Source organism: Schistocerca americana, chromosome 8 (genome assembly GCF_021461395.2).
Source record: "Schistocerca americana isolate TAMUIC-IGC-003095 chromosome 8, iqSchAmer2.1, whole genome shotgun sequence".
NCBI classification, from domain to species: Eukaryota; Metazoa; Arthropoda; class Insecta; order Orthoptera; family Acrididae; genus Schistocerca; species Schistocerca americana.
In genome coordinates, this window is record NC_060126.1 from 357261328 (window position 1) to 357276148 (window position 14821).

General features: G+C 48.0%; 1 protein-coding gene across 3 annotated transcripts in view; it reads right to left on the minus strand.

Annotated features, from left to right (window-relative positions):
• LOC124544634 (putative fatty acyl-CoA reductase CG5065) overlaps window positions 1–14821 on the minus strand; it is a 498437-nt gene that overhangs the window by 124987 nt on the left and 358629 nt on the right. The window contains exon 1 of one of the 3 annotated variants that reach the window (XM_047123242.1): window positions 11074–11320. The exons of the other annotated variants lie outside the window; for them this stretch is intronic. The gene's annotated coding sequence lies outside the window, so the exon portion shown is untranslated. Of the gene's footprint in view, window positions 1–11073; window positions 11321–14821 lie in introns of those variants that run through there. 3 annotated transcript variants of the gene reach the window in all.

Genomic DNA, 14821 nt, shown 5'->3' on the forward strand with positions numbered 1-14821 from the left:
AATGGTAGAACGATGGGTTCGATGACGGTTTCGATGTACCGTGCACTATTCAGTGTCCCCTCGACGATCACCAGTGGTGTACGGCCAGTGTAGGAGATCGCTCCCCACACCATGATGCCGGGTGTTGGCCCTGTGTGCCTCGGTCGTATGCAGTCCTGATTGTGGCGCTCACCTGCACGGCGCCAAACACGCATACGACCATCATTGGCACCAAGGCAGAAGCGACTCTCATCGCTGAAGACGACACGTCTCCATTCGTCCCTCCATTCACGCCTGTCGCGACACCACTGGAGGCGGGCTGCACGATGTTGGGGCGTGAGCGGAAGACGGCCTAACGGTGTGCGGGACCGTAGCCCAGCTTCATGGAGACGGTTGCGAATGGTCCTCGCCGATACCCCAGGAGCAACAGTGTCCCTAATTTGCTTGGGAAGTGGCGGTGCGGTCCCCTACGGCACTGCGTAGGATCCTACGGTCTTGGCGTGCATCCGTGCGTCGCTGCGGTCCGGTCCCAGGTCGACGGGCACGTGCACCTTCCGCCGACCACTGGCGACAACATCGATGTACTGTGGAGACCTCACGGCCCACGTGTTGAGCAATTCGGCGGTACGTCCACCCGGCCTCCCGCATGCCCACTATACGCCCTCGCTCAAAGTCCGTCAACTGCACATACGGTTCACGTCCACGCTGTCGCGGCATGCTACCAGTGTTAAAGACTGCGATGGAGCTCCGTATGCCACGGCAAACTGGCTGACTTTTTTTTTTTTTTTTTTTTTTTTTTTTTGTGGTTTTAGGGCGCACAACTTCAATGGTCATTAGCGCCCTGACTACTCTAAGAATGCACCGCGAGGCACAAGTTGACCACAACAACTAAAAGGGAAAACACGATAAAAGACAGACTGACAGGCATAGGATTAAAAAACAGCATCATCAAATGTCCTTAGCGAGGTTTGTCAAATTGATAAAACGAAGAACACGAGCAGCTGCTCGTGGGTCATCCGCTATAATGGCATCGAAAGTATTTGGCAGGTTAAGATTGAGGCGCAGTGTGTTAAGATCTGGACAGGACATTAAAATGTGTCTAACCGTCAGCAAGTGCCCACATGGGCAGAACGGCGCCGGCGCAGCCGTCAGCAGATGGCGATGGCTGAACCGGCAGTGTCCAATTCTTAACCGGGCTAAAACGACCTCCTCCCGCCGAGAAGGGCGTGAGGAGGACGTCCAAGCCACGGGAAGAGGTTTTAAGGCCCGAAGCTTGTTGTCGGTAAGTGCAGCCCAATCGGCATGCCACAGCGATAAGATGCGCCGACAAATGACCCTGCTAAAATCGGACGAAGGGACACAACAAGAAGCTGTCCGAGGCTGGAGGACCGCAGCCTTGGCCGCGGCATCTGCAGCTTCGTTCCCAGGGATACCGACATGGCCAGGAACCCACATAAAGCTAACTGGAGAACCGACGTCCACAAGCTGCTGAAGAGAGCGTTGGATCCGGTGTACGAAAGGGTGAACCGGGTACGGATCACTGAGGCTCTGGATGGCGCTCAGGGAATCTGAGCAGATGACATAGGAAGAATGTCGGTGGCGGCAGATGCAAAGAACAGCCTGGTAGAGGGCAAAGAGCTCAGCTGTGAAGACCGAACAATGGCCATGGAGCCGGTATTTGAAACTTTGTGCCTCGACAATAAAGGAACACCCGACCCCGTCATTGGTCTTAGAGCCATCTGTATAAATGAAAGTCATGTTGATGAACTTCGAACGAAGTTCCAAAAAACGGGAGTGGCAGACCGAACCGGGGGTGACCTCTTTTGGGAGCGAGCTGAGGTCAAGGTGAACGCGGACCTGAGCCTGGAGCCAAGGTGGCGTGCGGCTCTCGCCCACTCGAAAGGTTGCAGGGAGTGAAAAATTAAGGCGCTGAAGGAGGCGACGAAAGCGAACTCCAGGGGGTAGGAGGACAGAGACATACAACCCGTATTGACGGTCAAGAGAGTCGTCAAAAAAGGAACGATAAGACGGACGGTCGGGCATTGACAGTAGCCGACAGGCATACCGACAAAGCAGTATATCGCGCCGGTAGGTGAGTGGCAATTCGCCAGCGTCAGCATGAAGACACACTACGGGACTGGTATAAAATGCTCCGATCGCAAGTCGTAAACCCCGATGTTGTATGGAGTTGAGGCGGCGTAAGATGGATGGCCGTGCAGAGGAGTATACGAAGCTCCCATAATCCAGCTTGGAGCGGACGATCGACCGATATAGACGAAGTAGGACGGTTCGATCCGCTCCCCACGACATACCACTGAGAACACGGAGGACATTTAAAGAACGGGTACAACGGGCGGCCAAATATGACACATGTGGAGACCAGCTAAGTTTCCTGTCAAATGTAAGGCCTAAAAATTTGGTTGTCTCCACGATTGGGAGAGCAACGGGACCGAGTCGTAAGGACGGTGGGAGAAACTCTTTGTAGCGCCAGAAGTTAATACAGATCTTCTTCTCGGCAGAAAAACGGAAGCCATTGGCGACACTCCAGGAGTAAAGACGGTCAAGAGAACGCTGAAGACAGCGCTCCAGGACACGTGTACACTGCGCGCTGCAATAGATGGTAAAATCGTCCACGAAAAGGGAGCCTGATATATCAGCTGGGAGGCAATCCATTATTGGATTGATCGCGATGGCGAAGAGAGCGACGCTCAAAACTGAGCCCTGTGGCACCCCATTCTCCTGGCGAAAGGTGTCGGACAGGACAGAATCCACACGTACCCTGAACTGTCGATCCATTAAAAAGGAACGAATAAAAAGAGGGAGGCGACCGCGAAGGCCCCATGTATGCATGGTGCGGAGAATGCCCGCCCTCCAACAGGTGTCGTAAGCCTTCTCCAAATCAAAGAACACAGCCGCGGTCGGGCGCTTCCGCAAGAATTTATTCATAATGAAGGTCGACAAGGTAACCAGATGGTCAACAGCAGAGCGGCGCCTACGAAATCCACATTGTACATTGGTAAGTAGGCGTCGAGACTCGAGCAGCCAAACCAATCGAGAGTTAACCATTCCCTCCATCACTTTACAGACACAGCTGGTAAGCGAGATAGGTCGATAACTGGAAGGCAAGTGCTTGTCCTTCCCCGGCTTAGGAATCGGGACAACAATAGACTCGCGCCAGCATGCGGGAACATGTCCCTCAATCCAGATGCGATTGTATGTACGAAGAAGAAAACCTTTACCCGCAGGAGAAAGGTTCTTCAGCATCTGAATATGAATAGAATCTGGCCCTGGAGCGGAGGACCGTGATCGGCCAAGTGCGTTTTCGAGTTCCCGCATGGTGAAAGGGGCATTATAACTTTCACGATTCGAGGAGCGGAAGTTAGGTGGCCTAGCCTCCTCTGTCTGTTTGCGGGGGAGGAAGGCAGGGTGGTAATGAGCGGAGCTCGAAACCTCTGCGAAAAAGCGGCCGAAGGCATTGGAGACAGCCTCAGGGGCCACAAGGACGTCATTCGCGACATTCAAGCCAGAAACTGGTGAGTGGACCTTAGTGCCAGATAGCCGGCGCAGGCTACCCCAGACAACAGAAGAAGGAGTAAAACTGTTGAAGGTGCTTGTGAAAGCAGCCCAGCTGGCTTTCTTGCTTTCTTTGATAATACGACGACACTGAGCACGTAATCGTTTATAATTGATACAATTCGCCACTGTAGGGTGGCGTTTAAATGTGCGTAAAGCACGTCGACGAGCACGTAAAGCGTCTCTACATGCTGCGGTCCACCAGGGGACCGGTACGCGACGTGGAGAAGGAGGGTGAGGGATGGAATATTCAGCAGCAGCGAGAATGACTTCCGTGAGGTGTGCGACCTGACGATCGCAGCTTGTAAAGGTTTGATCCTGAAAGGTCGCCCTGGAAGAGAAGAGCCCCCAGTCTGCCTTGGAGATGGTCCAATTAGAGAAGCACGGAGAGGGGGTATGCTGCAGGAGATGGATAACACACGGGAAGTGGTCGCTCGAATATGTATCAGAAAGTGCATACCACTCAAACCGGCGTGCAAGTTGGGGAGTACATATAGAGAGGTCTAAATGGGAATAGGTGTGAGATGTGTCCGAAAGAAAAGTAGGGGCGCCAGTATTGAGGCAGACAAGATCGAGCTGGTTGAAAAGGTCTGCTAACAAGGAGCCCCTCGGGCAGGATGCTGGAGAGCCCCAAAGGGGATGGTGGGCATTGAAGTCTCCAGTTAACAAAAATGGTGCAGGTAGCTGAGCAATAAGTTGCATCACGTCTGCCCTGGTAACGGCAGATGACGATGGAGTGTAAACGGTACAAAAAGAAAACGTAAAAGTGGGGAGAGTAATGCGGATGGCAACTGCCTGCAGGCCGGTGTGCAACGTGATGGGATCGTAGTAAATATCATCCCGGACCAGCAACATAACCCCTCCATGAGCTGGGATACCTACCACAGGGGGTAGGTCAAAACGCACAGAGGTGTAGTGTGCCATTGGGTCTATAGGGTCATCGGCCATCTCGGGAGGATGGCCGGGAGGGGGAGCTTCCTCCGCCGGTGAACGGCCAGATGTACGGCTACCAGCGGTGCGGCCAGGCGAAACGGATGACGGCCTGGGGCGGCAACCGCTGGATGGCGCAGGAGAAGAAATGCGCCGTGGCGGAGAAGGAGAACTGTGCTTCCTATGCGCCTTTTTGGAAGGACGTTGAGTGGAAGTACCGGTCGAAGGCTGGGAGGTCGAGGTACGGAGGAAGTCTGCACGGGATGGTTCCTTCTTGAAGGCTCGTGCATCTGACTTCGATGTCTTCATCTTAGCAGAAGCTGAGGAAGAGGCTGGTGTCTGTGGGGTGATGGGAGGAAGAGGAGACGTCGACCGCGCGATCTTAGCACTGGCCGAACGGACGACCGTGGTGCTGAAGGTCAGATCGCATGTCTGGGTTGCTACCTCCCGGGTAGTCCGAGGAGAGGCGAGGACAGTACTGTATTTCCCCGCTGGGAGCAGCGTGGGCTTCCTACTAGCCAATAGCTTGCGAGCAGCCGAGGTGGACACTTTCTCTTTGACCAGAATTTCTTGGATACAGCGTTCTTCCTTATAGACAGGACAGTCGCGGGAGGATGCGGCATGGTCACCCTGACAGTTCACACAACGAGGAGACGGAGGTGGACAGTCACCCTCATGGGCATCCCTGCCACAAGTGACACATTTAGCCGCATTGGAACAAGACTGTCGAGTGTGATTGAAACGCTGACACTGGTAGCAGCGCGTAGGTGTCGGGACATAGGGGCGAACAGAAATAACCTCGTAGCCCGCCTTGATGCGCGATGGCAGCTTAACACTATCGAAGGTCAAGAAAAGTGTCCGGGTCGGTACAAGGTCATTGTTGACCTTTTTCATGACCCTATGGACAGCCGTCACGCACTGCTCAGCGAGGAAAGATTGAAGCTCCTCGTCAGTCAATCCGTCGAGGGAGCTAGTATAGACTACACCACGAGACGAATTCAAAGTTCGGTGGGCCTCCACCCGGACAGGGAACGTGTACAGGAGGGTGGCCCGAAGCAGTTTTTGTGCCTGAAAGGCACTCTCAGTTTCTAGTAATAAGGTGCCGTTACGCAACCTGGTACAAGATTTGACAGATCCGGCTATGGCATCTACGCCCTTCTGAATAACAAAAGGGTTGACAGAGGAAAAATTCTTTCCATCCTCAGATCGAGAAACTACGAGGAACTGTGGGGCAGGCGGTAGTACTTTTGTCACTGTTGGCTGGTCACGTTTCCGTTTTTGGGTCGAAGTCGAGAGAGATGGAGTAGAATCCATTGCGGAGGAATCCCCCATGATTGCCAGCGTCTCCGATGGCGCGCTCCTTCCTTGTGGGGACCCTCTCAGAGGGCACTCCCGCCTTAGGTGAATGTTTACACCTCAGGTCACACCTCCCGAGAAACAGACGGAGGGACCAATCGGCATGGTCAGAAGGTATCAGCTCAGGCAATCACCCCTCCCCGGGCCTGGCCTTTACCAGGGGGTACGCGCGTGCCTTACATGTCTACCCAGGGCGGGGACTTACGCGTTACCCCGTCACCGGCTACGCGTGCGAACGCGTGGGTCGGCCTTCAGGCACGCACAGGGAGGAAGGAAGAAGAGGAAAAAGAAGAGAGAGAGGGAGAAAGAGGACAGACTGTCTCAAACGCCGAGGCGGAGACCAGAGAAGGCAAGGAGAAGAAGGCAATGAGAAGGCAAGGAGAAAAAGGCAATGAGAAGGCAAGGAGAAAAAGGCAATGAGAAGGCAAGGAGAAAAAGGCAATGAGAAGGCAAGGAGAAAAAGGCAATGAGAAGGCAAGGAGAAAAAGGCAATGAGAAGGCAAGGAGAAAAAGGCAATGAGAAGGCATGGAGAAAAAGGCAATGAGAAGGCAAGGAGAAAAAGGCAATGAGAAGGCATGGAGAAAAAGGCAATGAGAAGGCAAGGAGAAGTCAAGGGAAAGAGTAAGGAAGACAGTGAGGTGGAGAAGAGCAAAGAAAGGAACCAACAAAAGGAAGGAAGAAACGAGAAGTGAAAAACCAAAAAGACCACGATTATAGGTCGTGGAACCGTCCGTCTCCGGACGCAGGCGCTAACTACCCTCGTGAGGGGGATGGACTCCTTTTAGTCGCCTCTTACGACAGGCAGGAATACCGCGGGCCTATTCGAATCCCCGGACCCGCAGGGGGGTGGCTGACACTGACGGCGGCAGTGCACAAATGCTGCGCAGCTAGCTCCATTCGACGGCCAACACCGCGGTTCCTGGTGTGTCCGCTGTGCCGTGCGTGTGATCATTGCTTGTACAGCCCTCTCGCAGTGTACGGAGCAAGTATGGTGGGTCTGACACACCGGTGTCAATGTGTTCTTTTTTCCATTTCCAGGAGTGTATTTTGCTGACTACTACCTACAAATGGAATAATGATCATCGTTATAATATAGGGGGAAATGAGAGCTCACACAGGAAGATTTAAGTGTTCATTTTCCCCCACGTGCTGTTGGAGAGTGTAAAGGTCGACAAATAGTCTGAAAGGGGTTCTAATAAACCTTTACCCAACAATTAACTGTGAATTGCAGAGTAATCATGTAGGTGTAACATGTCCTCATTACCAACTAGGTGCAGTCTTGAAGATTGTGATATTCTGATATGGTGCTTCTTCGCGCTGGAAAACGATTCAGGTGTCCGTGCCCAATTTACAGGAATATCAACAGGATTCAGTTTCTGTTTAGCAGCAAGGAACTACTTCATGGACAATAACTTTCTTTTATTAAACTCAGCTTATTATCTCTCACTCCTCTTCCTTCCAGAGACATCTGACTGCACCAAACGGCGAGGTGATGACGTACAGTAACGCAGGTACTGAAAAGAGAGAGAGGATCTGCGAAGAGTTTACGAGCAGCCAAGAAAACAAGAGCTGCAAGAATACTTTTCTGTGGCTCCACAACCATTGCGGCACCGAGCACAAAAAGCTTGCTCATAACCACGTTGTGATGGCAGCAAGGGCCTGCAGACTACTGACACAGGAGGCGTTTTCCGGGCCGAAATGGCGCCCGGCTGGCTTTGTCGGAGGCTTTCCAACTCCTGATAAGACATGCCGTTGCTATGTTAGGTAAGCTGAATCAGTGTCTCCAGGTGAAACAAGGTTAAAGCACTCTGAACTGACTCACATGCGAATCCCTTATTCCATTTACTGTCAGTGGTAAATGCGTTATTATGTAGGTATCGGTACCTCTTCGCAGTGTCAGGGTTCCAAAATTAGTCTTGTTACATCTGGCTGATTCAGGATTTGTTGCAGTAGCTTGGAATTAATCCACTGTATCTCAAGTACTTTGTTTACGAAATATTAACAGCCAAATGTCTGTGCCTGTCTAGTACAAAGGTCGTACTAATTGTGGAATTCATCACAATAATGAAGGCAAAAGAGGCTATCAGTTTCCAGACGCGGATTACTGTTATAGACAGTGATAAGATAGGAGAAAAGGTTAGACCTTAATGATCAATGGTCAGCGAGGTCATTTGAAACCGAACAGCTCTGATGAGATGCTAACTGGAGTAAAACCTGCCGCTGGGTAGGTGGTTTATGGAAACTACGACAACCTATATCTACGGAATTTGAATACCTTTCCTCCAAAATACGAGTCTACTGTCTTAACTACTGCCTGACACAGCTCGGTATGGGCGGGCCAAGTTCTGCACCCACTATTACAAAATCAACTTAGCTAAAAATCCCATATATACAATTATTGCGGTTGCCTTGGAAGACTTAACACATACCTCTCCTCGCTATGCAAGTCATTTCATCTCTACGTAACTACTACAGCCTACACGCAGGTGAATCTGCTTACTGCAGTCAAGCCTTGTCTCTCTCACACTTTTCCTCTCAAATTGACTATTCTGTGAAGCCTCAAGTTACCCTATCAACCGACTTCTTTTCTATAATCAACTTGTGTCATAAATTTCATCTCTTCCCAATTCTATTCAGTACCTAGATATCCGATCTACAAATTTTATCTTCTGCTACTCGGTATTTCGAAAGCTTCCCTTTTCTTCCTGTCTGTAAGGTTATCGTCAATGTTTCACTTCAGTACAAGGCTAAATTCCACACAAATATCTTCAGAAAATATTTCCTACCACTTAAACTTACATTCTATGATAAACTTCTAATTTTCTAAACTATTTTCCTTGCCTTTGTGTCTGCATTTCACAGACACACTACTTTGTCCACCGACAGTTATTTTGCTACCCAAATAGCAAAACTCATCGACAACTTTTAACGACTTATTTCCGAATCTGATTCCCTCCGCATCGCCTCGTTTAATTCGACTACATTCCATTATTCTTGTTTTACTTGTGTTGAAATCCATTTTTTCACCTCTTTTCAAGACACTGCTCATTCCCTCTGACGATTACAACATCTTCCGCAAACCTCAGAGTTTTTGTGTCTGCCGGCCGCGGTGGCCAAGCAGTTCTAGGCGCTTCATTTAGTTAGGTTTACGTAGTTCTAAGTTCTAGGGGACTGATGACCTCAGATGTTAAGTCCCATAGTGCTCAGAGCCATTTCAACCATTTTTTTATGTCTTCTCGCTGAACATTACTTCTTTTATCAAATTTCTCCTCTGTTTCTAGATTTTAAACATGGCTGCAACATCAACTGTTGAAATTCTTCACGATAAAGGATGAAGGTATATTTATATGTACCGAAACCTTGGTCAAGAATTTTAATAAATTTTTATCCTTAAACTGTTTTGGCTGTCATCCTTTCTCCTCTGTTTCATTTACTGCTTGCTCAAAGTGAAAATTGAATATGCTACAGTCTTGTCAAATTATCTCCTTGCCTGTCATGTGTTTCGACACATACTCGTTTAACCGCAGGCCGGTCTCTCTAAAAAATTTCCCCTCCCTTTATTTTCTCCCTGCTACCTTATCAATATCAACGAGTGACATACCTGTACACTACTTCAATTATCTTCTACAGTCCAGTCCAAATCTCACGCAAGCCAGTTCGGCCTGAGATGGTCCACACAAAGCCTGTTGATAAAATGCCCACTATAACCAATGTAAAGATTCGCTGGTGACATTGCTATACTCAGTGAAAGTGAAGAAGAATTACAGGATGTGCTGAATGGAATGAACAGTCTAATGAGTACAGAATACAGACAGAATAAATCGAAGAAAGACGAAAATAACGGGAAGCAGCAGAAATGAGTACAACGAGCAAAACGAGCAACTTATCGTAATTGGTGATGACGAAGTAGGTGGAGTTAAGGAATTCTGCTGTCTAGGCAGCAAAATAACCAATGAGGAACGGGGAAAGGAGCACAGAAAGCAGACTAGCACTGGCCACGTATGGAGCACAACATAGTATGGTAGTGAGACATGGACTTTGGAAAAACCGGAACAAAAAGAGAAACATTTGAGATGTGGTGCTACAGAAGAATGTTGAAAATTAGATGGACTGATAAGGAATGAGGAGCTTCTTCGTAGAACCGGCGAGGAAAGGAATATCCAGAAAAGACTGACAAGAAGAAGGGACAGGATGACAGGAAATGTGTTAAGACATCAGGGAATAACTTCAATGGTACTATACGGAGATGTAGAAAGTAAAAACTGTAGAGGAAGACAGAGATCGGGATAAATGGCTCACATGTCTCGGAGCACTATGGGACTTAACTTCTGAGGTCATCAGTCCCCTAGAACTTAGAACTACTTAAACCTAACTAACCTAAGGACATCACACGCACCCATGCCCGAGGCAGGATTCGAACCTGCGACCGTAGCGGTCGCGCGGTTCCACACTGTAGCGCCTAGAACCGCTCGGCCACCCCAGCCGGCAGAGATCGGGATACATCCACCAAATAATTGAGGATGCAGGTTTGCAACTGTTGCTCTGAGATATAACGGTTTGCACAGGAAAGTAACGTCCAGTCAGGAACAGAGGATATTGGAAAGAACAGAATCTCTGACCACCGACGGATGGGAAATGAACTGGGCGTGGTTTTCTTTACTCAACTGGAAACGCAACCACCTTGAGCTAGTTAGTTCACAGAAAACCAAAATCGGGTTGGCAGGACGTGGATTAGAAACACGTCCCTACCGAATATGTGCCCAGTGTATTGACCACAGCATCACCTCGCTTCGTTATTATGGAATGAAGCTACTGATGACTGAGCCATCCATCGGATAGTACCGTTCAGACTGACAGCTCCATTCCTGCGCGACCCTCAGGAACACCACACGCGCACTCAGATTATTTCCTACGATAATTTGGCTATGCAATGGGAACAGTCCACTTGTGTAACGGTGTCTTTCATGTTTGGCGGTCGAACTGCCCCTTGGGGTATCCCACGCAACAATGCAAAGACAGAAAAGTGGGCACCATTATCTTAAGAAGTAACAACGTCACACATATAATCCAAATATTTATACATACAAAACTGTACATATGGCAATCATGAACGAAAAACAAATACTTCATTATGTTAAATGCAAGGACTAGTATGTGAATATGCATTACTGGAACAGATATTTTCGCGGTACTTAAAGCATCTGTAACTGCACCTTAAAATCATGTACACTTACCTGAAATTCTAAAATGCACTGCCTCCGACGTAGAAAAATCTACTTCACAAATTTGACAACAGATGGTCTGTATGCAGTTTACGGGCCACGTTCACTGTAACTGAATATATCGCCGGGTAGTTGGAGAATTCTTTGACTGTACGAGACGACTGCCGTGCTGGGTCAAGTCGGTAGCACCACAGCACAGTGACCGGAACTAACGGGCCACGCCGCAGGAAGGTGTGCGTCCGCCTATGCACGAAAGGCGTCCAGCCGGCGACTGAACGCCGTTGCGAGCGACGGCGTGGGCAAAGTGGCGCGCTGCGCGTGAGTCACCACGTGGGTGGAGCCGACGCTCGGCGCGTTCCGGTGCCGTCCGAAGACGTCCGAAGACGTCCGAAGCGCAGCGTCGTGGAGGCGCGGCCACGCGCTTCCTCGCGGCCTTTGACAGTCTTCCGCTCGCATCTGCCCCGCTGTATTCAACTCATTTTACCGCAAGCTCCACACAACTTTCAACGCTTTTGGTGTGGATGAACGAACGCACTGCCGCTCGCGATTCCGGGATGTAAAATTTCGCCTGCACATTTAGCTATCTTTATACAAGATTTAACAAACATACTAAATAATTAGTTTAACAAGCAAACATCACCAACGTGAGCTCATATTCTGACGAGGGAAAAAAAACATACACGCACACTTGTAAGATATCAGTCCCAGCAATTGCTCTGGCCGGTCGGTGTGGCCGTGCGGTTCTAGGCGCTTCAGTCTGGAACCGCGTGACCGCTACGGTCGCAGGTTCGAATCCTGCCTCGGGCATGGTTGTGTGTGATGTCCTTAGGTTAGTTAGGTTTAAGTAGTTCTAAGTTCTAGAGGACTGATGACCACAGATGTTGAGTCCCATAGTACTCAGAGCCATTTTGAACCAGTTATTGCTCTCACGCGAAAATTTGGGCTAATAATTCTGATGCTACGCTGTTATGATCTTCTGAACGTATAGCTTTTAAATTTGTGATCAGACCGGTTGTCACTCGCTCCATCCCACTGGAGTTGCTTACTGCCCCAGCACGAAGTACTGTACACCGGAGTGCGTAAGAGGTTTGTGAACTGCTGTTTTGACACTGGTAACACGCTTTGTTAAAGTGCACTGTTTCTAACCTGCAACTGGTAACAGATCTCTCTGCTTCGAACATTTTTATGTTGTAACTGACAAATGAATGAAACGAATGAGTGCGTCATTAAAGAAGTAGCGCAGCACTGTATAATTGTTAACAATGCCGTTGTACGTTATTTTCTTTGGCTTGTAAAGCTGACTCTGTCAATGTGAATTATATTTGCAGGAGATGTGCCATTATTCATCGTGATTGGCATGATTAAATTTTATATCTAGAATTATTAGCTTTATTTCATAGTAATTCCTCACTTGCTTAGGTCTATCCAATTTCATTTTGAGGTGTATATTAATAAGAGAAAATTTTAAAAAGTTTATATATACACACACACACACACACACACACACACACACAGTGAGTCACCTGACATTACCGCTGGATATATTTCGTAAACCACATGAAATACTGACGAATCGATTCCACAGACCGAACGTGAGGAGAGGGGCTAGTGTAATTGGTTAATACAAACCATAAAAAAATGCACGGAAGTATGCTTTTTAACACAAACCTACGTTTTTTTAAATGGAACCCCGTTAGTTTTGTTAGCACATCTGAACATATAATCATATACGTAATCAGTGCCGTTTGTTGCATTGTAAAATGTTAATTATATCCGGAGATATTGTAACCTAAAATTGACGCTTGAGTACCACTCCTCCGCTGTTCGATAGCGTGTATCGGAGAGCACCGAATTACGTAGGGATCCAAAGGGAACGGTGATGGACCTTAGGTACAGAAGAGACTGGAACAGCACATTACGTCCACATGCTGACACCTTTTTACTGGTCTTTTTCACTGACGTACATGTACTTTACCATGAGGGGTGAGGTACACGTTCGACGGGCGTTTCATAGGACGTGGAGGACGTACAAATTGGCCAGCCCGTTCTCCTGATCTTACTCCTCTGGACTTCTTTCTGTGGGGTACGTTAAAGGAGAATGTGTACCGTGATGTGCCTACAACCCCAGAGGATATGAAACAACGTATTGTGGCAGCCTGCGGCGACATTACACCAGATGTACTGCGGCGTGTACGACATTCATTACGCCAGAGATTGCAATTGTATGCAGCAAATGATGTCCACCACATTGAACATCTATTGGCCTGACATGTCGGGACACACACTATTCCACTCCGTAACTGAAAACGGAAACCACGTGTGTACGTGTACCTCACCCCTCATGGTAATGTACATGTGCGTCAGTGAAAAAGACCGATAAAAAGGTGTTAGCATGTGGACGAAATGTGCTGTTCCAGTTTCTTCTATACCTAAGGTCCATCACCGTTCCCTTTGGATCCCTACGTAATTCGGTGCTCTCCAATACACACGATCGAACAGCGGAGGAGTGGTACTCAAACGTCAACTTTAGGTTACAATATCTCCGGATGTAATTAACATTTTACAATGCAACAAACGGCACTGATTACGTATTTGTTTATATGTTCAGATGTGCTAACAAAACTAACGGGGTTCCATTTAAAAAAAAACGTAGGTTTGTGTTAAAAAACATACTTCCGTGCATTTTTTTATGGTTTGTATTAAACAATTACACTAGCCCCTCTCCTCACGTTCGGTCTGTGCAATCGATTCGTCAGTATTTGATGTGGTTTATGAAATATATCCAGCGGTAACGTTAGGTGACTCACCCTATATATATATATATATATATATATATATATATATATATATATATATATATGTGTGTGTGTGTGTGTGTGTGTGTGTAAGAGAGGCCACCTTTCACCTTTCCCTTCCTCAGTTTAATAAGTCACAGCTGCAAAATACTAACACGAATTCTTGACAGACGAATGGAAAAACTAGTAGAAGCCAACCTCGGGGAAGATCAGTTTGGATTTCGTAGAAACACTGGAACACGTGAGGCAATACTGACCTTACGACTTATCTTAGAAGAAAGATTAAGGAAAGGCAAACCTACGTTTCTAGCACTTGTAGACTTAGAGAAAGCTTTTGACAATGTTGACTGGAATACTCTCTTTCAAATTCTAAAGGTGGCAGGGGTAAAATACAGGGAGCGTAAGGCTATTTACAATTTGTACAGAAACCAGATGGCAGTTATAAGATTTGAGGGACATGAAAGGGAAGCAGTGGTTGGGAAGGGAGTAAGACAGGGTTGTAGCCTCTCCCCGATGTTGTTCAATCTGTATATTGAGCAAGCAGTAAAGGAAACAAAAGAAAAATTCGGAGTAGGTATTAAAATTCATGGAGAAGAAATAAAAACTTTGAGGTTCGCCGATGACATTGTAATTCTGTTAGAGACAGCAAAGGACTTGGAAGAGCAGTTGAATGGAATGGTCCGGAACCGTGCGACTGCTACGGTCGCAGGTTCGAATCCTGCCTCGGGGATGGATGTGTGTGATGTCCTTAGGTTAGTTAGGTTTAAGTAGTTCTAAGTTCTAGGGGACTGATGACCACAGCAGTTGAGTCCCATAGTGCTCAGAGCCATGAATGGAATGGACAGTGAATTGAAAGGAGGATATAAGATGAACATCAACAAAAGCAAAACAAGGATAATGGAATGTAGTCTAATTAAGTCGGGTGATGCTGAGGGAATTAGATCAGGAAATGAGGCACTTAAAGT